Source organism: Saccostrea cucullata, unplaced genomic scaffold (genome assembly GCF_032062105.1).
Source record: "Saccostrea cucullata isolate Sc308-1 unplaced genomic scaffold, CSIRO_AGI_Scuc_v1 ctg359, whole genome shotgun sequence".
NCBI classification, from domain to species: Eukaryota; Metazoa; Mollusca; class Bivalvia; order Ostreida; family Ostreidae; genus Saccostrea; species Saccostrea cuccullata.
This window is the reverse complement of record NW_026935991.1, coordinates 542,861-568,408: the sequence shown is the minus strand read 5'-3', so window position 1 is coordinate 568,408 and position 25,548 is coordinate 542,861. Positions and strand designations below refer to the sequence as shown.

Here is a 25,548-nt window from a genome sequence, read left to right as displayed (position 1 = left end):
AATATAAATATATACTATTATTCTCAAGCACATTGCATAAACATATTCTCAGTCACTTCAAATGTGTGCATTAATTTTTTCGTACACAGGTTGCACTAATGAAAATGATAACCATCAATTCTAGAGCTTGTTTAAGACATTTCTATTTCTACCATATATTTTGAAAAGCTGCCAATCACTCTCCTTAAAGGGTAACATGCATTCTAAAACTAGAGCAAATACCTAAAACTCTCCGAAAAATTGTTATAGGAAAGAAGAGTAAACGAAACTGACACAGCAAGCAAGAAATTATTCACAGATCTGAAGCTATATATAGTTATATACAGTAGAAACACATTGCACATTTTTTGTCATCACTACCGGTAAATACCTACAGCATACTATCTATAAATGTTACAGATTAAATATATACCTACATCTCAAATTAAGATACATGAAAATTTACCACTTGTGAAGCTGATTTTTTTTATCATACAATAAACATGTACATGCATGAATCTCACTACAATCTATCAAAAATGAATATCATAAGATGAAAGTTCTCTAGCATTCCTGTGAATGAAATATGATAAACTTTTTTTTCCTGACACAGTTCCACTGTCCAGGTAAAAAAGATTCAAATTAACAGACCACTAGAAAGATTTGTACAGGAATAAAATGTCAATCTAGTCCTCAACAATATGTTAAAGTTGGTAAAAACCAAACTACTGAGCAAGAAACAATAAACATAATTAGCACTAATTTGATTTTTCAAATTCAAGAAATATGTACACATATTCAAAAAGAAGTCTTCCATATCTTTTCACTAAATTTTTTTAATTTCCCAATTAACATTGCTAGGTTTTTAAAAAAATTCAAATAGTCAAATATTGCTGGATTACTACTTCAAAGTGGGAAAACAAAGCAAACACCCTTAATGGCATTTCATAGATGATTACTTAATTTTTTTCATAAAAATCACAGAAATATGAAAATGTATACTTAATCTTGTGCTACAGTACAAATTTCAACAAGTAGTTCAAAATATCTGATGTTTTCCAAGCTTTTCTTGAAGGTTTGAAATATTACATGCCAGGAAAACGCCATTACCAAAACTGGAAATTTCACAGTCTCCAACCAGAGTTGATTTTTGATACTTGCAAACCAAACTAAATGCCGAAATCATAATTTATCAATAGCACAATGCTTCTAGTACATTGTACTTTCCAAGATCGATGACAGAAAACTCACTCCACAATTCGTCCTGGGACTAGCAAGATTTTAAAATGCACGAAATGAAAACAAATCTTGACAGTTTGATAAAATGTTTTCATCAAACTGTATATTTTATAAATGAACCATAATAAACGATATTGGAAAGTACTGAAAGTATTGTACTACTGATAACTCGTGAGTTTGACATTTAATTTGCTTCGCAAATATCTAAAATGAACCCGAGAATGCCACCTCTAACTGCAAATTCCCAGTTTTTGATAAAATGTTTATCAAATTAAATGTATTTTATGAAAAAAAGCCATAAAAATGTCAATATTGGTTAGTACTTAAAGTATCCATAAGTAGAGGTTGGATACCTGAACATAGGTGTTAAAATACAAGTAAACTTCGGTATCTCGAACTGTGATATCTTGAATACCACGTATATATCAAAGTGATTTGGAAGTCCCAACCACATATTCTTTAAGTATCTAACCTTTGATATCTCGAATCCTTGGATATCTCAAAGTTTTTTCTAAGCCCCATCAGGTTCGAGATAATGAAGTTTGACTGTATGGTATTTCAATTTATTGAGCTTTTTTTTTTAACTGAAAAATTTTTGACATTTTTTTCAACATTAAATAAATTGATAGGACAAAAATGATTTCCAAATCAAATTGAACTGTATTTTGTTCTTTTAAGAGTGCTGTCACAATGTACAAAAAAAAGAGGATTTCATTATCACTTTAATAGATTGCAAAGACTAGGGGAAAATCTGAGCCTGCAGTTCCATAAATAAAAAAAGTCAACAGCAGATACACAATGGAAAAAGGGAGAAAAAACAAAACACCCTGCATCAAACAATGTATAAAACGGTCTAACAACAACTCTCAAAATAAAATATAATAATTATATATAAAATAACAATATTGCCATAGAATCAGGTGAGAAAATGATTTTAAAAAATCACAGAAAGGTAAAATCGCATCTTTTTACAATGGTGATCAAGCTCAAGCAAAACTCATCAATAGATAATTTAATGAAAATTTCCGGTGAAAATGGTGATCAAGATGATCAAGTATTTTCTTCCAATGCATGATTGTCAATTTCACATGAAATAGGATTTTTTTTAAAAACACATACCTTTTAGAAGAAGGGAACATGAAACGTACAAGCAGACAACTGATAAAATGTAAATAATACTGTAACCTGGATCTGATCAGCATGGTAGGATTACATGAAAATAAATAGGGATTTAAGACACTGTAGAAACACAATACATTGCCAAATGTTAGGTTAACACAATGATGAGTATTTGCTACACAAAGTACAGCATGCCAACAAAGGGATTGTTGTCTAAGAAATCTATATAACAGATTGTTAATACAAGCATTTAACTTCACCAAATGAAGAATATCGCAATATAATAACATTCCATTTGCACACATTTGCTCGCCACAAAATAACTATCAAAGTTGCAGTAAACTGGATTGCTTGGTCCAGTATAGATGCCATGGTGATGAATGATGATGAAGGTTGCTGCTGACGACTATAAAATCCTCTCCCAGTTGAATTCTTCTTCGTCATCTTCCACATCATTCAGGATGTATGAAGCAGTCTGTGTGGGTTGAACAATAACATTTTGGGTTGGTTGTGGACTAAATCCACTCTGAAACAACAGGTGTGTTGAATTAATATACTGTCCCTCTTTCTTTCATATCAGTTCATCTGTATCTTGTCTTTCACAAAAATTTTTTATTGTCAAATTTTTCAAAAGAAATTTTTAGTTAATGACATTTATAACTACATTTCTCATGAAGAAATATGCTTACAAGTTTTTATAATTTTTTGAAGTTCATATCATTTTTATGAATATTCATGTATCTTTTCCAAAGAATAGAAATTATTTTGTAATTGTCATATTTCTTTACATTCATGATTCATGAAATGATAGCACACTTGGATATTTCTTCAATGTATTTATATAAGTGTGAATACTGCAGACTTACTGGTGAAGTGGGGCTCAGGGAGGGGCTAACGGAAGATTGGGGGACGGTAAGATGAGATGTGTTGTTGCTCAATGTCGTCAAAGTGCTTGTACTTGTTGATGAATAACCAGTGTTAGCTGTAATAAAGAAATTTAATTTTCAGTAACATTTCAAAAGAACTCCTCATCTGATTATAATCACACCACTGTAAATGGCATGTTTCAAAAAAAAAGTTTTTAAAAAATTTGTCATCTTACACAAATACTTCAGGTTGAAACTTGTTGAAATTTACTGTATATACCCACATACAGGGTGTACAGGTTGGTTGGCTGAGTCTGTTGTATTTTTAAAGATTATTGTGGGGGATTTGCAGTTGTTGTCAGAATCTGTAGCCAATTTTCAGACTAATATTCTACTGTATCACCAGTTTTTCAAAGTACAGTATGTTCAGGTTTATAATTCAAACAAATACAAGATCATTCCTTATAGTCTGTGAAAATACATCTAGATAAGCAGGGTAGTTTATATATTCTATAAAGTATATAGGGGTATGCAGATGAATGTCAACATATATCAGGTTAAATGTCAAGATAATTGTTGAGATATCAAAGTTTGCCTGTATGCACTAAATACATGCATATTAGGTATTCAATTATTGTTTCCCATAAAAGTGTTGATAAAACGACAGATAAGTGATGTGATAACAATAGGAAACCAACAACTAAATGTATGACCATAAACATGAAATAATATTTGCCAACAATTCTCTAGAGCTCGCCCTTACTTGTGGTGGTGGGTGGGGTGATGGTAGGGAGTAGACCTGACTGGTTGAAGAATGTGCTGAGAGAAGAGGCTAGGTCAGCGAACTGTTCCTGGTTCAAACACCAATTGGAATGGTCTGCTTGTTTCATTGTGTCCATCAGACCTGTAAAATTCCAAAATTTGCATTATTGTTAATCCATAAAAATCCAAAATTTGCATTATTGTTAATCCATAACTTGGTAAAATTTTTAAGCATTTATACCTAAATCTTTTTATAAAAGTAGTAAGTAAACTAAGTATAAAACATATGAAGAGACTCCATAAGATAAACAATGCCTTGCAATTACATGAAGTATTATGTAATCATAAAATACAAATGTATGTACTAAGCAATACAACTACCGGTATTAAACAAGTTTATTACTTAAGACAGTAGAGTACTGTACATTACCATATTTTGGCAACAATTTTTGCAATACTGATATTGAACGAGACAAAATTTTCACAAATTCTGCTTTCTGTTTATTCATGTATGTATAATCTTCAGTAATAAAATAATATATGCCAGAGTGAAATTTTCCCAATCATAATCACATTCTATCATATTCTATTTTTCATTTTCAGAATGCCCTTTACCATACCTTGGAATTGTTGCATATCTACACTGTTCAGGTCTATGCTTCCTGAACCAGCAAGTCTAAGACTTTCTTTTAACGTCTCTACATTCTGTAACCAGTCTGTGCCAGGTAAACTGGGGGTTGGTCCTACAAAATAATTCACCACATCTAATCAACAAAACTAAAAATGTTTGCCTGTAAAATGAAATGGAGGCTAAATCCATGTTTTTGAAAACTATCAGTCCTAATGATATTGCAAAATGTCCGATAAAATTGGCTTTACTACTATTCTGTGGGACTTCGGACAGATAAAATCTGCTTCAGACAAATCAAATCATCTGCTTAATTTGGCTCTCAGAAAACTCAGCATTTCAGTAAAAACTCAAAACAAACTTGATATGTTCACTGGTTCAAAATCTCATTTTCCCCCCCAGGAAATTAATTGCATTCTTTTTGTAAATAACTTGCTCAGAAGAAAAAATGTAAAAATCCTAATCTTCATAATCAATTAATACATTTGTTGTGTAGGCATACATGGAAATATGAAAATAAGGAACAGTAACTTCTTTAAAATAACTTATATCTGAAGTTTGACAGACCTGCTGGGTTGGTTTCAAACATGTTTTTGTATATGGTTCTGAATGAAGCACTGAGATCTTCTATTCCTATGTTGTTATCAATGAAGGAATTGCCAAGTGTAGGTGGTTGGGTCTGCTGAGCAGGCACCTGGACCTGAACCTAAAAGAAAAACAACAAGTCTTGTTGAGTAAATAATCCAATTTAATTTGCTTTCGACTTACATGTATTTTCAAGTAGTCAAGGAACATTTGTGAATTAACTCTAAATAACACTTCTAACATTCGAACAAGCATATCCATGTACATCATCTCTGAACAGGGACGTCTATAAAGCAACTGGGCACAAGAATATGTTTATGTGTATCTGATGTAAACAAATGGTGGCAAGCAAATACACACTTATTTTATCTTAAACTGTGACAATGTAAAATTGAGAATATATGATGTTCAATGATTTTTGAATAATATATATATATTTTTTAGAAAACTATTTTACCGACCTCAAAACATTTTTTTTTAGGTCTCCAGCAGTATAAATTTGCTGCAGTTTCTGATCTGATACAGAATCATCCAGGGTGTGTAATGGAAATCCATACTGGGACTTCAGTTTGCCTTGCCCAATATGATTTTCATTTCACATCCTGCCTGACTGTTTAAGGTCACTAACTAGCTATGTAACTTATAATACACTGAATTAAGAAAGCCTAGTTTTGGTTTTGATATGTTGCTGAACAATACTAAAACAAAGAACAAAGGATCAGTTTGTTAAAGGTGCTTAGTTTTCTGCAAAACAGAAAATGTGTGTTTCCCGTGGTTTATTTGTTAAGAATGAATTGAAGTACATGTGTATTACCCATTAGTTTAGTTCCCTTTGAAATGAGCCTGATATGGCTTGTTAACACAGTGTATCTCTACACCTAATTTATAAGGTTACTTGAGTGTATTACCTGACTTGCTTGCTGAGCTGGTATCGGGGATACTTGAACTGTGACAGAGGAAAGAGGAGGGTTACTGAAAGCTGTTGGAGTTGTTCAAGTTCAAACCAGATTCTGGGCTGTAAGGTGATGTGGCCTGAAATGTGTCCAATGTAAAATTTGTAAATGATTAATTTCTCTTATACCAAATAAGAAATATTTCTTGTCATTTAAACACATAACTAGTATTTAAATTATCAAGTCATAAATTTGTATGTATGTGACACAGGCCTTTAGATCGCTTAGAAAAAAAAAAATGAAGGCATGGAACTCTTTTTATAGGATACCTACTTTCGCCAATAAAATTCTTTTAAATCAAATGCTTTACAATTTTACTTTTTATCCATATCTGTTCATATATAAACAATCTTCATTACTACCAAATTTCATTCCGTAATTCCTTATACTTCTCGAGATATTCTGAAATCAATTCCAAAATTGACCTTAATTTTTTTACTCGACATCAGCTTGGGCCTTCGGAGGGCTACACTAATTTTTAAGCGGGAACTAAACTCAATGAATATTTGCATTCGAGCTTTACATGGATTTTCTCTACTTTGATCATATGATCTTACTAAGTCACAAACAACATTTTAGCTGTCTAATTGTTTTGAAAATCGAAAGGTATATAATGCATTCTGGGAAAAAATCGTTCGACCATAGCTTCTTCTACATTCATAATCAACATGGCGGTGTAGTTGTTGATGCAAACGTTTTCAAGTTAATTTTTCGCAAAAGGAATTCATACGGACTTAACCTTACAATCCGGAGTAAGAAATCAACTTTAAAATGTTAAAAGATCTTGCAAATACTATGCAACTCTTCGCTGCACTTCAAACACCGTCTGTTTACATGTGAATGGCTAGGGGCCCAAGCTAATGTTGAGTAAAAGAAAGTAGGTCATTTTTGAGATTGATTTACATCCAAGTAAAATTTTTTCCTTTGGTAGAAATGAAGTATTTACCTATGAATAAATCTGAATATAAAGTAGAATTTTAGAGCATGTGAATAAAAAAATATTTTATTAGCGCAATTTGGTAACCGGTGTAAGAGTTCAGTACCTTTATTTTTTTTTACACACAATTTTTTTTCAAGCGATCCAAAAGCCTGTGGTATGTGAAGCATAATTTTTTGAGCAATCTTCAAATGTTTGAATTACTAATGATAAATATAATTACAAAAAAACTCAGTTACAACAAATATGTTTATAATGAATGCACACTTTTAGCAAAGTGATTTTCATTCCCCATTGTTATTAAAACTTATCATGAACATAATGGCTCTTATTAAATTACATTTTTTTAAAAATCAAAATTGGCTGCCCCTTTTCAATTATGCATATTCTAATGTATTAACTTTAATAAAGTTTTTACTCAAGAATGCCTTTTTACTGGTATACTTGTACATGTATACAATGAAACATTTACATACAAGTATTTTTTTCCTTTGTTAACATGTATTCCATTATCTTATGGCAATTCCCATTCAACATTTGATGGGGGAGGTGTGGGGGTGGGGGGGGGGGGATTTGCATAATTAGTTTTCTTGATATATAAAAATTCCTTAACTGTTGATTTAATTGAATAAGTCTCAAGGTCTCTAGCAGCATTGACATAGATATATAAAATTTTATATTTAAACTAGTACATTATTCAGATTTAAACTTGACTAAATTATCAAATGACTAAACATTACTTTCAAATTATATTCTCTTTTGACTTGTTCATAATCACATGATAACGTACAATAAACCTGATTTTTCAGTCTTAAATAAATTAATAGAATATTATTTTGACAACCAAAAAAAAAATTTTAAGTATCATACAAAAGCAATTCAAAATTTACAGTTGGTCTAAAACGACAATGATCACATAAATAAATTCCATGCTTCAGGAATCTACCAATATAAACCAATAATTTTCATTTACCATGTTTATCTACGTCAGAGATTGTGGCAGTCTCAGTAAGACAATATGTTCATGATGTACTCAAGACATGTATAATGTATTCAGTCTTACCCATTCTCCACTAATTAGTTTCCGTTTCTTGTGTCTAGATGGCAAGGAATCATCTGGAGGGTTGTTGTCTATGGCCCAATACGACCCCTAAAATATGACAAAAGTAAAGGACTTCAAGGGATATCATAAACTTCTGTCAAAATGATATATGTTGAATATTTGCATTTAAATAATGAAAAATGCTTCTGGATGCTAGATGCAAATATGTTGGACCCTATCGAACTTCCAGATTGTATAACACTAGTTTCCAATTTTGTAAAATATCTCATAATGTTACTGCTCATTAGGGAGAGATACATTTATCTTCTTGAATGAAATTAACATATGTCCATTTATATAAATGGTTTTGTTTTGTTCCAATCTTCACACTACATGTGTTTTAAATTAATGTCATTACCTTTCCTGGGTCATCTTTTGATCTTGGTACTTTCAAAAAACACTTGTTCAGAGATAAATTATGACGTATTGAATTCTGAAAAAAAGTATGATGTTATTATATTAACCAATAGACCAAAATTACATGTTTTATTTGATAACATTTATTAATGCCACCCTATAAACCAGAAGTCTCTGTCGAGACTGTAGCTCTACTGGTTTGTACTTATAATAAAGAAAGTAAAGTAGCAGTTAAGACTTAATACTTTACATAAGCAATAAATAGAATAATGATCCTTGATTAAGTCTCTTTTTGAGGCAAGACTGCGATAAGACTACAACTGTAGGAGTAGCTTTTAATAAAATTTTACAGAATTTTCAATTTAAATTACTAGGCAACATAAATCATCAATATCAAAAACACAAAACTGATAATTATGTATTTCAGTGTAGTCTGCTTGTGTGCCAAGTTATATTAAAATAAGACCAAAACTGTAGAAGTAGCATTTTTCATGTATTTCAAAAAAATTTCTATTTTTAGTAACCATGACAACACCGTTCATCGAAATAAAAAACTGATATACGGAATTATGTATCTTAGTGTAGTCTACTTGTGTGCAAAGGTATATTGAAATCGGACTTAAACTGTAGGAGGAGTAGCATTTCAAATGATTTTCACAAAAATTTCTATTTTTAGTAACCATGGCAACACCGTTCATCAAAATCAAAAACCAATACAAAGAATTATGTATCTTAGTGTAGTCTACTTGTGTGCCAAGTAATATTGAAATCAAACTTAAACTGTAGGAGAAGTAGCTTTTTGATTTTTTTTAAAAAGAATTTCTATTTTTAGTAACCACAGCAACACCGTTCATCGAAATCAAAAACCGATATACAGAATCATGTATCTAAGTGTAGTCTACTTGTGTGCCAAGTTATATTGAAATCAGACCAAAACTGTAAGAGAAGTAGCATTTTGAATGTATTTTTTAAAAAATTCTATTTTTAGTAACCACGGCAACACCGTTTATTGAAATCAAAAACCGATACACAGAATTATGTATCTTAGTGTAGTCTACTTGTGTGCCAAATTATATTGAAATCGGACCAAAACTGTAGGAGGAGAAGCGTTTTGAAAAATTGTTTACAGATGGACAGACAGACAGACAGACAGACGGACGGACGACGGACGCATTACTATCGCATAAGCTCTTCTGGTCTCTGACCAGTAGAGCTAAAAATAAGCAGCTTGAATGCTTCAAAACATTTCTAGATAGATTGTGTTGAATTTCAACTGTCAAATATTACTCTTCTTGTCAAGTTTTCTGCCTAGACAAGAGACAAGGCAAGAGACACCCATTTAATAGTTTCTGATAGTGTATTTTTAATGACATTACCAATTTTGAATTTTTATTGTAATTTTATTGACTCTAGTATCAATCACAAATAAATTTTATCAGGTCACACATTTACACAAAGTCACACAAGGAAGTCACCCTGGTATAGTATAAATGTCCCAGCCTAGGTACCTTTACTAGTCTAAACAGAGGCGTAAAATAATTCTTCAATATTTTTGTCATTCTGGTTAATTTCCTTAATTTAACTGAAATAATATCATGGTATCTCATAATATTGTGATACTTACTTCTTCTGCATAAAAAGTGATCAAAATTTGTACTTTATCTTTTCCTCAAATGCTATGCATAATCCTGACAATGAGCTAATTTTTCAGATGAATTTTTTTTTAAAGTAAGAAGCTTGCCTCATTTAATTTGTGTATGTTTTTTTTTAACAGGAAGTCTCATCTACCTTCTAAATTGGGAGTTTCATTGTATAGCAATATCGGAACACATGAAAGGGAAGTTTCTAGTATGCCATTCCCCAGAATCATGCGACTGCACATGAGCAGTTATTTCCCTTGCCGTTGCTATGCAGAATGTAAACAAACCGCCATTTTCGCTTCAACAAAATGCATTTGATCGTGAGTGATTAGGGTTAGGGTATATAGTTTTTAAAACTGGGGTTGTTTTATAAATCCAGTCTGAAATCTTCCAGACTTAGGGGTAATTCATGTAATTTTTGCTTACAAAGCGCACTGCTAAGTGCCTTTGTGACCAAAAGCTTGCGTGAATCAGCCTTATGTTGAATCGTGCCGATATATTATCCTACCGGAATAAAGTATGAAACATGAAAAGTTAAAACTTTAAGAAAACCGTTAATGAAATATGGGTGCGTTGTATGGTATGCGAACACTTTGGGTTAGGCCTAGTTCATGAATTTTTGCTTACACAAAGAACAGCAAATTTTTATGAATGAAAGTTCGGATGAATCAACCTAGGTCTAATGTTGAAACATGACCGATTTTGAGTGCTAAGTTTTGGCAAGTTATTGTAAAAATGACTTACCGTTTACCGTAGATTCCTTATTTTTCGCGAGTACTTTTTATTGTGAACTGGGTCTTTAACGTCAAATTGTGAGAATTATAATTCGTGAATGGACTGTTGATCAACAGAATTTACATAGACTTCAGCACCATAAAAATAAAAGCGAGTAATATTTTTTTGAGAGTGACGCTTCTCGCGAAATTATGCAGAAATTAATTCCTCACGTATAATTAGGAATCAACAGTACTGCAGCTTGATATACTGACCTCCTAATGTCCATATTCAGGAATATTTTTCCTTTCAAATCGATGATGATGCACAGTTTGATCAATCAATGACTAGTAATTAACTAACATTTGTTAAATCCCTGTATTTCTCACAAAAATCTCGCAATTTTAATAGCATTGCACTTTGAGTCCTATCAGGTATTTCTTCATTACGTCAAAACACAAGTGACGCATCTCAGGAATATTTATGAGATGACGTCAAGAATTCATCATGTGACCACATTCCTAAACAAGTACATTATTTTACGAAATTTTTTTAATTCTCATTTAAAAAACTGTTTATATAAAAACCATTTTTTTAACCCAGTTTTTCACAAGGAACAAACTTGCAATTTGTGGCTTCTTTTTCGATATTGTTTATCGCTCACGCGATCGCCTATATATTGCAAATCGCCTTTGGCAGCACCAGGTGACCTCTTTTAGCACCATATTTATGGGGACCGGTATACTAGAAGTGTTCCCACATGAAACCTTGATGCTCTCAATAAATTCAACATGAAAATTTAACATTAAAACAACTTAAGCTTTCAAATATGAAATTCATTATGGCTTTTACTAGATTTATATATTCAATCAATCAATGGTTTCACAAATTAAAATGTGAATGGAGATTTAGAGTCACAAAAATACGATATTCTCTTTATAATTTTTTTTAATTCTCAATTTTGTGTTACATCCTTCTTTCATCATAAACAATCAATAAAGAAACTCTGTTATGTATTCTCATTAATATTTTTTGGGAAAATACCTTTTCAGGACATAATAACAGATTGATCAATCTTATAACTTTGTAAACTTATGCACACATTATAAACAAATGAATTTAAAAAAAAACTGTCAGAGGAATCTCGGACTAAGTATTGCATATCACATACCTTCCAACCGTTTCCCGCATCTTTATAGTATGGGAATTCGTTACAGATCCATTGATATATCTCACTTAAAGTCATTTTCTTATGTTTTGAACTGTTTATGGCAAATGTAATTAAATTGGCGTAACTATACGGGGGTTTTCCATCTCTGTGATTTGACGCTTCGTCTTTATCAAGGGTTGCACTTGTGTCCAGTGGCGAATTGGGCGCTTTTCGCATTGGCACTTGTCCGCCATGAGCTTTTGAGATTTGAGTTCCATCTTTGTTCACATTTCCACCCGTCATAGCCCCTCCAACGGACAACTCGTGCAACCACTTCATATCTGTCAACGAAGCTCCGAGCTCCGCCATCTTGAATTCTAGTGAAACCTAATAACTGGCGGATGAATATATCATGCTATATGATTATTCTTCAGATTTTCCAAAATTTCCTATTAACGTTCATTTAAGCACTTGTAATATCAGTTATCAAGTACATAATTTCAATGATTTACAGACATAAGCATTTTATATAGTTACAATTATATAATCTTTTCAAGACTTATTTTGTTTTGGTGTAGTTATAAAATACTCGCGCTGCGTCCAGGCTTCTTTACCCCTAGCGAAGTTGCATAGCAGCAAAACAGTGCTCTGCAAGTTGAAAACCGCGAAATTGAAAACACAACATTTTTCGCATATAGGCCCCCCTAACTGTCCCAGGGTATTAAAAATGGTTAAAGGCATAAAATTAGGCTATATAAGCTTAGTTTATAACCTTAAACAGGTCTTTGCCTAGTTCACAGGTACCTTTTTTCTGTTGTAATAATTTTGATCTCAGTCTCATGCACTTTTACTATGTTTACTAGAAATTTAAAGTGGAAAAGAGAGACTGAGTTCAAAACTGAGCTAGATCTAACCTTAATTTTATGGCCCCCATCCCTGAAGATTCTATGGTGAAATTAAAAGTATCCCTATTTTGGATAAAAAAAAATTTACAAAGTAATTCAAAATACAGATGAACTTCAGTATCTCGAACTACGACATGTATCTCAAATACCATGATATGTCAAGGTGATGTTGAAGTCCCAACCGCGTACATGTATTCTTTAAGTAATTTACCTTCGATATCTCAAATCCTCGGATATCTTGAAGTTTTTCAGTCCTATCACGTTCCAGATAACGAAGTTTGACTGTACTAGTAAGCATCTGAAACTTCATGTAGGCGTAAATGATCATGAGCATTTGGGTTTTCATCATTTATTTGGGAACGAATGTTTGGTACTTTTTCTACATAAAACAACATTATGAAATGATAATACATCACAAAAATAATAATAATAAAAAAGAATGTAAATGATGTGAATTTTAAATTTATTATAACTTATAAATTTATTGTACAAATTAATTTTCTCCTATTTTCATTTATCTATTATTTAAATGTTTACCATACCATTAAAATTTTCATAAAAATGTCTTGTATAATTCCGTTATATATATTCACACTTTTAAGTTACATTATTAATAGTGATTAACTAATAGTATGATCAGCCGATGATAGGTGAATAGCAAACTTTTAACGTCTTTCAGAGGAAATAAATGAATTGACAAACGGGTACAGTATTTATAAATCTGGTAAACACAACCCCACTAACTCGCATTACATCTTTTTATACTCTGTTTGCCTCATAGATCATGTAGATGCCCAGAAGAAGAGAAAAATATTTTCAAGGACCATTTTCACTACACTAGTATAGATTCAATAATTATAGCCTCACCCTAGTAGCAAAGCCCCTGACCCAGTGTCCAAAATATTCACAATTTTGGAGAGAGAGACTCTTGCTCACGATAACCTTGCAGTTAGTATGTTTCATTAATAACAGTGAACAGAAAAGAAGATTTTCAAAGAAATAAATTAACGAATTTCTACTATATTTTCAAGAGATACTCATCCCAACACCAAAATCCCCAAACCCAGGGGTTATGAATTTCAATAATTTTTAAAGGATTTCTTGACCACTACCATAACCATTAACCATTAGCATTAGTTTCTCTGATTAATATCCCGGGGCAGAGAACAGACACTTAATTGTTTCGGATTTTTTTTACCTATAGTATAATAATAATTATTATACTATGAGTTAAAAAAATATTTCCTAAACAAGTGTCAGTGGCAGAGAAGATTTTAAAAAAATGCATTTATACTATATATTAAATAGATCCCCTCAACATGGACCCCTGACCCAGGGACAACAAATTCCACAACTTTTGTATAAGAGGCACCATTGATCGTCATAAGCATGGCCCAGTTTATCTTCTTTATATACAGGGGGAGAGGAAGATTATAAAGAATTTATGCAATCTTACTTTATGATGAATAGACCCCCGCCCTTACACCAGAACAGAACCCCTTACCAAGGGGCAAAAATATTCACAATTTTGTACGAAGCAACACATGAGCAGAGAAAAGGAAATAATCCACTATAGCTATATCGATATATTCAAAAGAACCACCCTCATCCCACAAATCCCCTCACCCGGGGCCGCACAATTTTGAAGAGGCAACTCTAATCATCATAACCATGCACCAGGTTTATCTGCTTTATACAGAGTAGGAGAAAAGAAATTTTTAAAGAAATTTATGCATTTTCACTTTATGATCAATAAAGCTGCCCTAAAACCATAACTGCTGACCAAGGGACCATGAAATTAACAAATAGGAGAGGCAACCCTACTCTTCATATTAATCGGCTCAGTACCCAGGAACAGAGAAGAAGATTCTCAAAGAATTAATGCATTTTCACTATATAATCGTAGGAGCCCTGGCATAATACCAGAATCCCTGAACCATGCAGACACAGACATTTTTAACCTTTCTTTACGCAAAGAAAAAAAAGTCCCCATACAATGATTATTATTATTATAGGAAGGAGAATTTTTTAATTTTTGAAAAGAAAGGTTAAAAACGTCAAGCGCCTGTGGATCCAGGGACCAGAAGATTCAAAATTATGGAAGAGGCACCCTTCCTCATTATAAATATTAATTTTAGTTTGTTTAATACCCAGGAGCAAAAGAGAGGATTAAGCAAAAGATGTGCATTTTCACTAGATAATCAATAGAGCTCCGCCTCGACATCAGAACCCCTGACTCTGGGGCCAAGGTTACAATTTAGTAGAGGGCTCAGTGCTCATTACAATCATGCCAACAGTTTGACTGCTTGATGTCCATGTGCAGAGGAAAATATTTTAAAAGATTTTATTAATTTTAATGGTTTTGGCTCCAACCCTCAGCCGCCGGAGGGGGGATGAAATTCACAATTTTTACCCTGTATGCCAAAAATTCGTTGAAAATGGTTGAATGATTTCAGAGAAGAAGCTTAAAATGTTCAGTTCTTATCGCACGACGCACGATGTCGGACGAAATCAGAATGCAAAAAGGTCGCCTGAGTGAGCTCATGATCATTCAAGTGAACGAAATTTAGCTCATTGAGAAAGAAAGGTCACAAAACAAGAAAACAAATATTGGAAATAGATGTGTTGACCTTAGATTTAGAATAGAAACAAAATTCTATTTAGTTTACGGGGGATCAAGTCTTCCGATAGTCTGTTCAGTGGTCTTCCAATATAGGTACTTATTGCGACCTCTTATTAGCACAATTATTATTTTTATTCACACAAATCAGAAATTATGCAGGAAATTTATATGAAAAGAAGTCCCTTTCACTGGTATTCAATTCGACATTTAGATATGTAAATGTACATTTACGGTTTATGAAATTCATTTTTATCCCTCTGTTGACGTTGGACTAGAAACTAAAGACACATTTGACACATATATTTGAATATTTTACTAGATAAACAAACTAGAAAATATCAAACTAAAAATTAAGAAAACTTTATGATAAACGTAATCAACGTTTCGCATACTAGTATTCTATGGTCGCTACAGTGACATTGTTAGCTGGTATAATCTATCGTTAAATTCAATGTTGACTGATGTTTTCCATTCAAATTTTCAGGCCATTATGTTCTCACTGTATTACTAGTATTTACGGTGTTTTCCTATCATGACAAGAATCACACTGTGGTTGAATCGTCAGCAGGGAATGGTTAATCCTCCATGGCTTCTGATCCCACCTCTGATGTATTAAGAGGCCCGCGATTGACCCAAATTTATATTTATTATCTTGATAAGAGCGTATCCTTTCATATTTCATATAAGAAACCGATACAAGTTAGTGGGCAACATCCATAAATGCATATATACTAATCTGTTTTCTGTAGTTAAAAAAAGAAGTATGAATTTGCACTGGTTTCTTTAATACATCTTTACATATATTTCCAATATAATATAAGATGGAGTAAAGTCTTGTGCAAATGCGATGAGGACCTAATTGTTCGTTGACATATAAGGTAAAAGTGAATCTTTGGAGAAAGCATTTGGTCTGTTGGATGCTCGATGTCCACGACTAAGCTTACTTCTGGCTGTTTTGATAAAAATCCCCCTTTACAATAGCACTTTGTGGACTTGAAAAATTTCCTATATCTTGTATGTGATTCACTTATGCTTTACGTCAATCAAACAATTAGGTCTTCATTATATTCAAACTAAAGTCCATTTGGTTCCTTTCAATTTTTTGAAACTTAAGCAAGTCCGAATTTAGATGCTTAAACTGAAGATTATGAAAGTTGCCCTAAACAGTTTTTTTAAACCCAAGACGTGTTTTGGAAGATAATTATGATTTAACCAGTCGGTTCCATAAATGAAATAAATGAAGTTAACGAACAGTATTCAAGCTCAAGAGTCCAATAAACAGTATAAAATAGGAGCAGAGCAAACACAGAAAATCCGTCTAATTCAGTTTTTACATAATGAACTAAGAATTAGTATGAAAAACGTCAGTCAGCATTTGACTCAATGAAACAATGTATTTGCTGACAAGGTCAATGTATCGACCATAGAACTTACAAAATAATGACTTTAAACGAGATTGCTTGCATTCTTGTTTGATCAACGTGTTTGTCAATAATTTACCTCGTTTAAAAAATTGTACATACCGTATATCATATGCTCTTGCGTATTGGATCAACTGAGAGATATAAATTCCGTATGCAGGTGATGAAGGTATATATTGCTGCATAAGTAATGAAAGTTAACGATTGAAAAGTTAAAGTCATCAAGTTTATCATAGAGCTTGGTAGTTGGATTTTCATTAACGTCTTTTTAAGTAAAATATCCAAATATCCAAATAGGAAACACATTTGTCAGACTCTGTAGTATCTTTTATCTCAAGCTCACTGGGATATAGCGTATCGACATCAGAATGAAAATAATCATTAAGAATTGACAATGTGTTGTCGAGATATCTAAATGTCGAGTTGAAGGCAAAATAATTTTGCAATTGACCAATGACAGGGTTAGTAAAATTTAATAACAAAGTATTATTACTGTAATACTTATTGCAATATATATAGCTTCTTCACCTGGATACAGTTGATTGAATACCTAAGAGCATGCTATACATATGAACAATTTTTAAAACGAGGTAAGTTATAGACAAATAAGTTGATGAAACAAGAAAACCAGCTGTCTCGTTTAAAGTCATCATAAAGTCATCAAGTTCTTTCGTCGATACAATTACCTTGTCAGCAAATACAATTCATCATTAAGTAAAATGCTGACTGACGTTTTTCATACTAATTGTTATGGCATTATATACACACTTCCGTTATTTCCCGATCATGCCATGGAGAGCACGGCGGATGTGACCGGTCAGCAGGGCATACTCATCCTCTCCTCCTTTTCCACCATGCTCCTCCATGGCATCAGATCCCACCTCTGATGTTTTGGAAGTCAGCGTTTGCTCTAATCCTGTGTTGTAATAATGTTCAATGGTCTTTTGAGCTGAGATACTGTTCGTCATCTTCATATATATTTCATGTTTTTAAAGAACTGATCTACATATATATTCAAGTACTAGTACTCTGAAGTTGATATCAAAAGGAATCTGGAATTCCTCATTGACAACATTTTTCTAGTTTTCGGAGACCAAGTTTTCAAAGAAACTTGAAATTCTGATGGATAGTAATTATGCTCCTTTAATAACCAGCCTTTTTTTATCTTCCATAAAATTTATCCTGAAACTACAGGAGAAGAAAACACCTGCTGTGACCTTTGTTTCGACATTTAGCAATATCGACGACGTAATTGCTTTCAATTAACAATGGTTACTCACATTCAATTGCCGACCCGATATAAAATAAAAGACAAGAGTCTACTTAGTCTGCATAGTCTTATTAATATGTGGATGTTTAACTGACTATAGACGTGAGGTCCAGATGACAACTACATTGATTTCGTATGACAAACGAGATGAGATCAACTTTTTTCATCGTACACAGCCAATTGTGCCTAACGTTAATTTAACATGAAAATAACGTTAATTTAACGTTAAATATTTAACGTTAAATTAACGTCAATCGAGCTTATACATGAATTTAACGTTAAAAAATTAACGTTAAATTAACGTTATTTTCATGTTAAATTAACGTTAAGCGTTAAATTAACGTTAATTAGTTCACACTAATTTAACGTTAAAATGCATAAAAATTGTGTGCATATTTTTGGAATTTTCCTTCCTATTCTTCCAGAAAAATAAATGTTCTTGCATCATAGCATAAGCTTAACTGATACATGTAATCATAATTATTTATCTTAAGGTACATCAAAAGCTCATCAATTTTGCACTTTTCCTTGTAGCACTGCAGAAAGCTAGGCATGCATGTTGACTTCATCCCTGGTGTCATTTTCTTTTCAATTTGAATATATCCAAAAGGATAAAGGGACCCATCAGCTCTTTACAAAATCTCTAAAATTCTGAGCATTGCCTCCGATTTCAACTTTTCAGAAGAAAAGAGAAAAACACCAATTTATCCATGAATACTTTTAATCAGGCATATTCAATACAATGCTACAAATCTTCTTTCTTTTTCCAATCTGAAAAAGAAGAGAGGCAAACACATATATTATAATAATTATATGAAAATAAAATACTTCAGCAATACATTAACAACTCAAATTTGTCTAAAATATAATGAATGAAACAAGAGGTCCATTGGCCACATCCCTCACCTGAGCACATGGGCTAGCTAAAAAACATAGATCAGTTAAGTATTCAGAAGCTTACGTTATACTTATTGGGGGAGGGGGATTTGAATTTTCTATTACTTGAAAATGTCACAATTAAAATACAGCATACATATCAGGGTTCAACACTAACATTTTTAGGCTTTGGTCCGGCCGGACTAGTGCTTCTTTACTTTTACTAATCCGCGGGCAATTTAATTAGTCTGTCAAAAAATAAATTAATAGAATTAATGTTGCAATTTTTTTTTAAATAAACAAAGCATTTACATTTAATGTTTATACCAAGAATTCGTTGAAATCGCACAATCAGGAACTACAGGGTTCCCGATCTCATCTAAACATCCGACATCTTTTTTTTATGTGTCATACTAAATCATTATCACTAAAATGTTTAATTTCATACCATCGAGTCCTAAAATTAAGCACTGAATTGACTCAGAAATACCTAACTTCCTGCCAAGAAGCTAGAAAGCTAAAAATTAATATGGGGTTTATTATTCCGTTCATACTAATTAGCTTCAATTTTTATTAGTCCGAATTAATGTGTTAGTCTGAGACTAACGGACTAACGTTAATGTCGAACCCTGCATATATTATTTTGCCATACATATCTTTATTTTTAAAGATTTTTCCAACACATTACCTGATCTCCCATTTTGACCCCTCGCTAACCCCCAATCCCTGGGGCATTATTTGAATAAATTTTAATTTTTACTACTTGCAGATTATGTCAATTTGACAAAAATTTTTTTTTCTGTTCAGGAGAAGATTCTTTTTCCTATGTATTCTTATGCAAGTCTGTGATCCCTCATTATGGCCACACCCTAACCCCGGGGGTCATGATTTGAACAAATTGATTCTTTATTTAGTACCTATGGATGCTTCCACATCATGTAAAAAGATTAATCACTCCTGCCCTAATGGTTCTGAAGAAGATTTTTAAAAGGTTTTTCTTATGCATTACTATGTAAAATTTTAGTAGGCCATTGTGGCCCCATCCTACCCCCGGGGGTTATGATTTGATCAAAATTGAATCTTCACTACCTGAGGATGATTCCACATAAGTTCGGAGAAGATTTTAAAAAGGTTTTTCCTATGCATTCCTATGTAAAACTTGGGAACAAATTTGAATCTACACTACAGGGGTCAAGAGGTCATATATATGCGTATCGATAAATGTTCAACAGAATTTCACGGTGACATCATAAAGGGTTGACACGCATTCAATGTCTTGTATATATGCCATCGGTTTTGAAAAATAATGCATTTCCCATGTTAAAAGCCATAAACAGCGTGATTTTCACAAATGAAAATATAAGTAATAAGGTATCATTTTAAAACATCCAACGGGCTATAAATACCAGTTAGTACGAGATTAAATTCATTATAAAGCCCTTCAGGCTTTATGGAATTTAATCTTGTAAGTCATGACCAACCGATATTTATGTCCGGATAGATGTTTAAAAATACCTTATTTCTTAAGTAAGACTGAAAGTCCATTGTGCCCCTCCCCCCTCCCCCCTGGGTTGAAGAGGCTTGAAAGTACACTATCTGAGGATGCTTTCATTTAAGTTCCATCTTTCCTGGCCCAGTGGTTCTTGAGAAGAAGTTGAAAATGTGAAAAGTTAACAGATGGACAGACAGACACCGAACAAAATGTGATCTGAAAAGTTTACTTGAGCTTTCGGCTCAGGTGAACTAAAAAGCTACAAGTATTTAAAAACTATATACTTCCATATATATATTACTCTACAGAAAGACTGGCAAACAGGTCATACTTTCAAAAAAAAAATAAGGGGTGACATATTAAATGGCTTTAAATATTTGATATGTGTTCAGAATAAATGCAATTTACCTGGTATTTTGAAGATTGCTTAAGGTGATGAAATATGTTCACTTTCTTGTGATTATCATGTTCATGTCAGCAAGACTTTATACTGAGTTAACCTACCAGTATACAAAAAAAAAAATAATTAAAAATCATTTATTTGAAATGTAACATCTTCAACATATATGATGATCATAGATAGAAACCAAATTTTATTAGCAGCGTCCAATTCAAAGCAAACTTTTAGTACAGTGAAAGCAACTTGGCTTTAAATTTGTCTCTTTAGCATTAACTATATATCAATTTATAACATTAAATAAAAATTATGAATACACTATGTATATACTATTTTATAAATTAGAACCTTTATTCCTGCATGGTTATCCTGAAAAACATCAATTCAAGGAGGCACCAAGGAATGGTATATAGAGGCTGTAGTCTGCTCTTTTCTCCATGTCTTGTATAAAAGTATCTTTTCTGTATTATGCAGTAAAAGAAAAAAAATCTTGATTTAATAATGCTTATAGAATGTTTCTGAACAAAATATTGACAAGTGTCAAGTAGTGACAAGTACCATGTACTTAACTGGTATTTTAAAAATTCAGTTGGGGTGTGTGAATGTAAATTTCACTGTCATTACATTTACTGTGGGAATTATTTACATTTTGTTCCACTTTCAATACCTGTTTTGAGTTCCACTGGCATTATAATTTAGGCAGCTGGGTTCTTCCGAGTCTCGACGACAAAGTCCTATTTGATCCATTTCAGAAGTGCGAGTCAGATGTGATACCGAGTTCCAGCTGTTTAAAATACAATAAAAATAGATATCAAATCGCCTTTAATCGGTTTTTTTCTCTATAATGATGAAACCAATTAAGAGAACTGTTAGAATCAGGGAAAACATCGCTCACATTGCGTGTTTAACTTCAACTTCGAGATGGTTATTGTTAACTTGTACTGTACACAATTTCTACTTTCACTTTCGAATTTTCTCCGTATCGTACGTAGGGCGGCAGTAGGCTTCAGTGTTCAAACAAATAACCAACTGAACAATAAATAGATCAAATAAAAATAGTAATTCTGATATACAAATATCCAACATAGCAGAGATCTGGCACGTCGTTCACAGCCTACGACACAATGTAAGATTAGACTGATACTACAACGTATCGATAGCCTGCAGTGCAAGGACTGTTGTGTTGAGTAATTATGCGTAATGACTAACGTTGCTGTACATAAAGTTCAAACATTTAGGGACCTCTGAAATTATGAAACCTCAAAAACGTAATATTACAAAGACTACAAAATACTTACTATTAACAGAGACTTGATAAATCCTTTTTCCTCTGTGTTTTCAATTTCTGTTAACAGCTGATGACGTCAAACATGACGTACAGTTTCGTCCGATAAAAACAGAACCGATCCTGAGAAAAGCTACGGACCATATTTAGCCGGAAAAAAATCCAAATCCAAGTGGACATTTTGAAAGATACACATAGAGCATATAATTTTTAAGTCTAGATAAATTAATTTTTTAAGAATGTATGAAAAAAAAAAAATGGACGAGGTGAAGAGGGTGCTAACAGTTAGAGCACCCTCCCTTTCCCAAACCCACACGTGTTACAACACATCCTTACACAAACACATAGGCACTTGTGTCGGAAATACTTTTTGAACCTATGGTATAATACTAACACAACTGTTCTCTTTATATATGTATATTGGCGTTAAAAATTTATTTCCGACACAAGTGCCAATACCCCCCCCCCCCCCCCCAAATCCCGTCGGTTTTGAGTATCCACATATGGACAACTTAATATATAATTAAATGTCACTAAAATGATTGGTAAGTATTGTTAAAGTTAGGTCTAAAATTTGAATAATAACATTAATATCTTGTGTTGTTATAATTAACATGAAATTAACATTAAAGAATTAACGTTAAATTCACATTAACATGAAATTAACATTAACTAATTAACGTTAATCTAATGTTAATATTTTGGTTCTAGTTTTTTAAGACAGAACCCAAGCTCACTTAAAATTTAATGTTAATTTAATGTTAAAAATTAACATGAAATTAATGTTAAGTTAATTTAACGTTAAAAATTAACATGAATTTAATGTTAAGTTAAATTAACGTTAAAAATTAACGTTAAATTAATGTTTATATCTTTAACGTTAACTTAACACGAAAGTAACATTAAAATTACATCAAGCTAACATTAATTTAATGTTAATTGAGATTAACACTAAATTAACGTTAGGCACAATTGGCTGTGTAAGCTTTTCTTATTTATTCATTACCACCTGTATATGGTTTTTGCATCTCCCATCTTACCGGTATTCGATATTCAGGAGCATTCTCCGAGTAAATTGAGGTTTTGAACCGAAACAAGCAACTGACAGATAGGTTATTGTTACAATGACTTCAAAAACCCCGTTTACTTATATCTATCGTTCTTATAATAATTTTTAACCTTGTTATCAAATACCCAGGTATAAACCATTATTGGGTTGAATTTATATAACGTTTTATAATAGAATTAAAATTATTGTTAAGCCTTTATTTATATTAAATTCAATCCGGGATGTTCTGTCTACCTGATCAATACAATACACAGGACTCTTGGTGTGATCGGTCAACATGGGATGCTTACTTCACCTAGGCACCCAGTTCCGTGCACCGCTGAAATTTCCAGTGGTCCGTGTTCTATACTCTACTTATAGGTCTGCGCTGTTCATAGATTTTTAAATTTTTTTATCGTTAACTTTGTTTTCTCTTCACCCTTTTTATTACATCACTTTTGGTATTATCTGGACTTTTTTTTTTATCTTTCTCTCTACCTTAATATTTTTTCTACATATGTCATAACTTAATTTTACTACAACGAAGTATGAAATTGCAAAGACAAAAGTAGTAAATTGGTTACCTATATGTGTAGTAAATCGTGGGTAAAGTAGTAAATGGGTATCTTATATGTGTTTCACTAAGAGTTCGAAATTTAAACCAGATTTTAAGGGTAAAATAAATGGATAAATGTAAAACTTATACATCATGTATATACCACTTTATATACTCGCAAAGAACATGATTGTCTAATCCTTTAATATAATATTGCAAATATTGAAATATTTATGAAAAATTAGTGGAACAAAAAAGAGAGAACTGGGTAGCGAGAGCTTGTCTTCTTCAGATCCATCAATTTTTGTCACCATATCTGAAAAAGTAGTATATAATTATATATAACTTAATTATATTGGCTATAAAACAAACATACTTTTAGCAATATCTATGTAATATCTATGTAAAAGTATTCTATTTTTTTAATTACCTACTCCATTAATGGTGTTGCCGATGTTGGTTAATAAAGTAAGTTATTAGATTTATTATAGCCACCCAAAAGAGCTCATTTTCATCGTCTTGGTCTTTGAGCTGTTTTGCTGTGGCTAGTAAATGATTTAGGCCTTGTCCCCGGCGGTCTCCCCCACCCCCTCCTCCTTTTCCACCGTGTCCACCGTGCCCACCGTGCCCACCGTGGCCTTGATGACTAGAAGACATGTTCTGCAGTATCTAAGTTTCTGTTACAGTGTTGATAAACCGATTTCAAGTGACTCGAAAACAGGTGGTATTTATACACAAATCTAAACCACAAACTTCAAAACAATTTCCTAAAAGTTACTTTTCTTGTGAAATTGGTTTCCTTTGTTCAAAACAACCCGCATGACGTCATATTCCACTGATCCTTATAAAAGCAGGCGGGTTTTCGTCTATTGCGCATTGTTCTGTTATCACATCTTTGATGTATTTGCATATTATACTTTTTATATTTTTTTTTCAGTAAAAAAAAATGTTTTTAAAATGGCCTTTGGCTAGATATTTTATATCTTTTTCATTTTTAAAATAATTGTTTACAGTACCTTTTAAAGGCAATCTTTTGTAACAGTTCTTTCTTTCGGCAAGTTGTAGTCGGTTGTGCTTTTTTTCTTCATTAGTACTTCTGCGATGTTATATTTTATGTCTTGTATGAGAGAGAGAGAGAGAGAGAGAGAGAGAGAGAGAGAGAGAGAGAGAGAGAGAGAGAGAGAGAGAATGTATGTGTTTGTTTGGCCTGATGCTGCACTATACCTTTGTTTCATTATCTTCATCTTCTTTTCTGTAAGCTTGATAATGTCAAGTCTCACAATATCTGCTTCAGTGTATGAACCTATAGAATACTGGTATTATACAGTGTATGACCCTATAGATTACTAGTATTATACATATCTCAAGAAGTTTAAATTCAGTTTATTTAAATTTGCTCAAACAAAAATATTGATACATGGCATAAGGGGTATGATATAATACCATTTAAACATTTTTATATTTTTCTTTTTATAAAAACTTGTGAGAGATACATATACATGTGCAATATAAAAATTACAAAAAATGAATAGAAATTTAACAAAAAAAAAACAAGGAGGACAGAGAGCATAAGTAATTTTAGGTATTAACTAGTAGTTTTCTCAGGATGTTTTTTTTCCGTTTTGGGTTGTTATTTTAAAAACA

General features: G+C 32.3%; 1 long non-coding RNA gene and 1 pseudogene across 2 annotated transcripts; both read right to left on the bottom strand.

The window, feature by feature from the left end:
- Positions 1-1,556: 1,556 nt before the first annotated feature.
- On the bottom strand, positions 1,557-12,412 carry LOC134244467 (forkhead box protein J3-like; annotated as a pseudogene).
- A 6,541-nt stretch (positions 12,413-18,953) lies between these two features.
- LOC134244443 (uncharacterized) lies at positions 18,954-22,599 on the bottom strand. 2 transcript variants are annotated; one of them, XR_009987226.1, is made up of 5 exons: positions 22,314-22,599; positions 21,683-21,799; positions 21,364-21,476; positions 21,027-21,118; positions 18,954-19,021 (listed from the first exon to the last, which is right to left on the bottom strand). It is a non-coding gene; the product is annotated as an uncharacterized LOC134244443 (long non-coding RNA). The 2 variants fall into 2 exon arrangements; XR_009987227.1 differs by lacking the exon at positions 22,314-22,599 and adding an exon at positions 21,911-22,295.
- Positions 22,600-25,548: the final 2,949 nt, after the last annotated feature.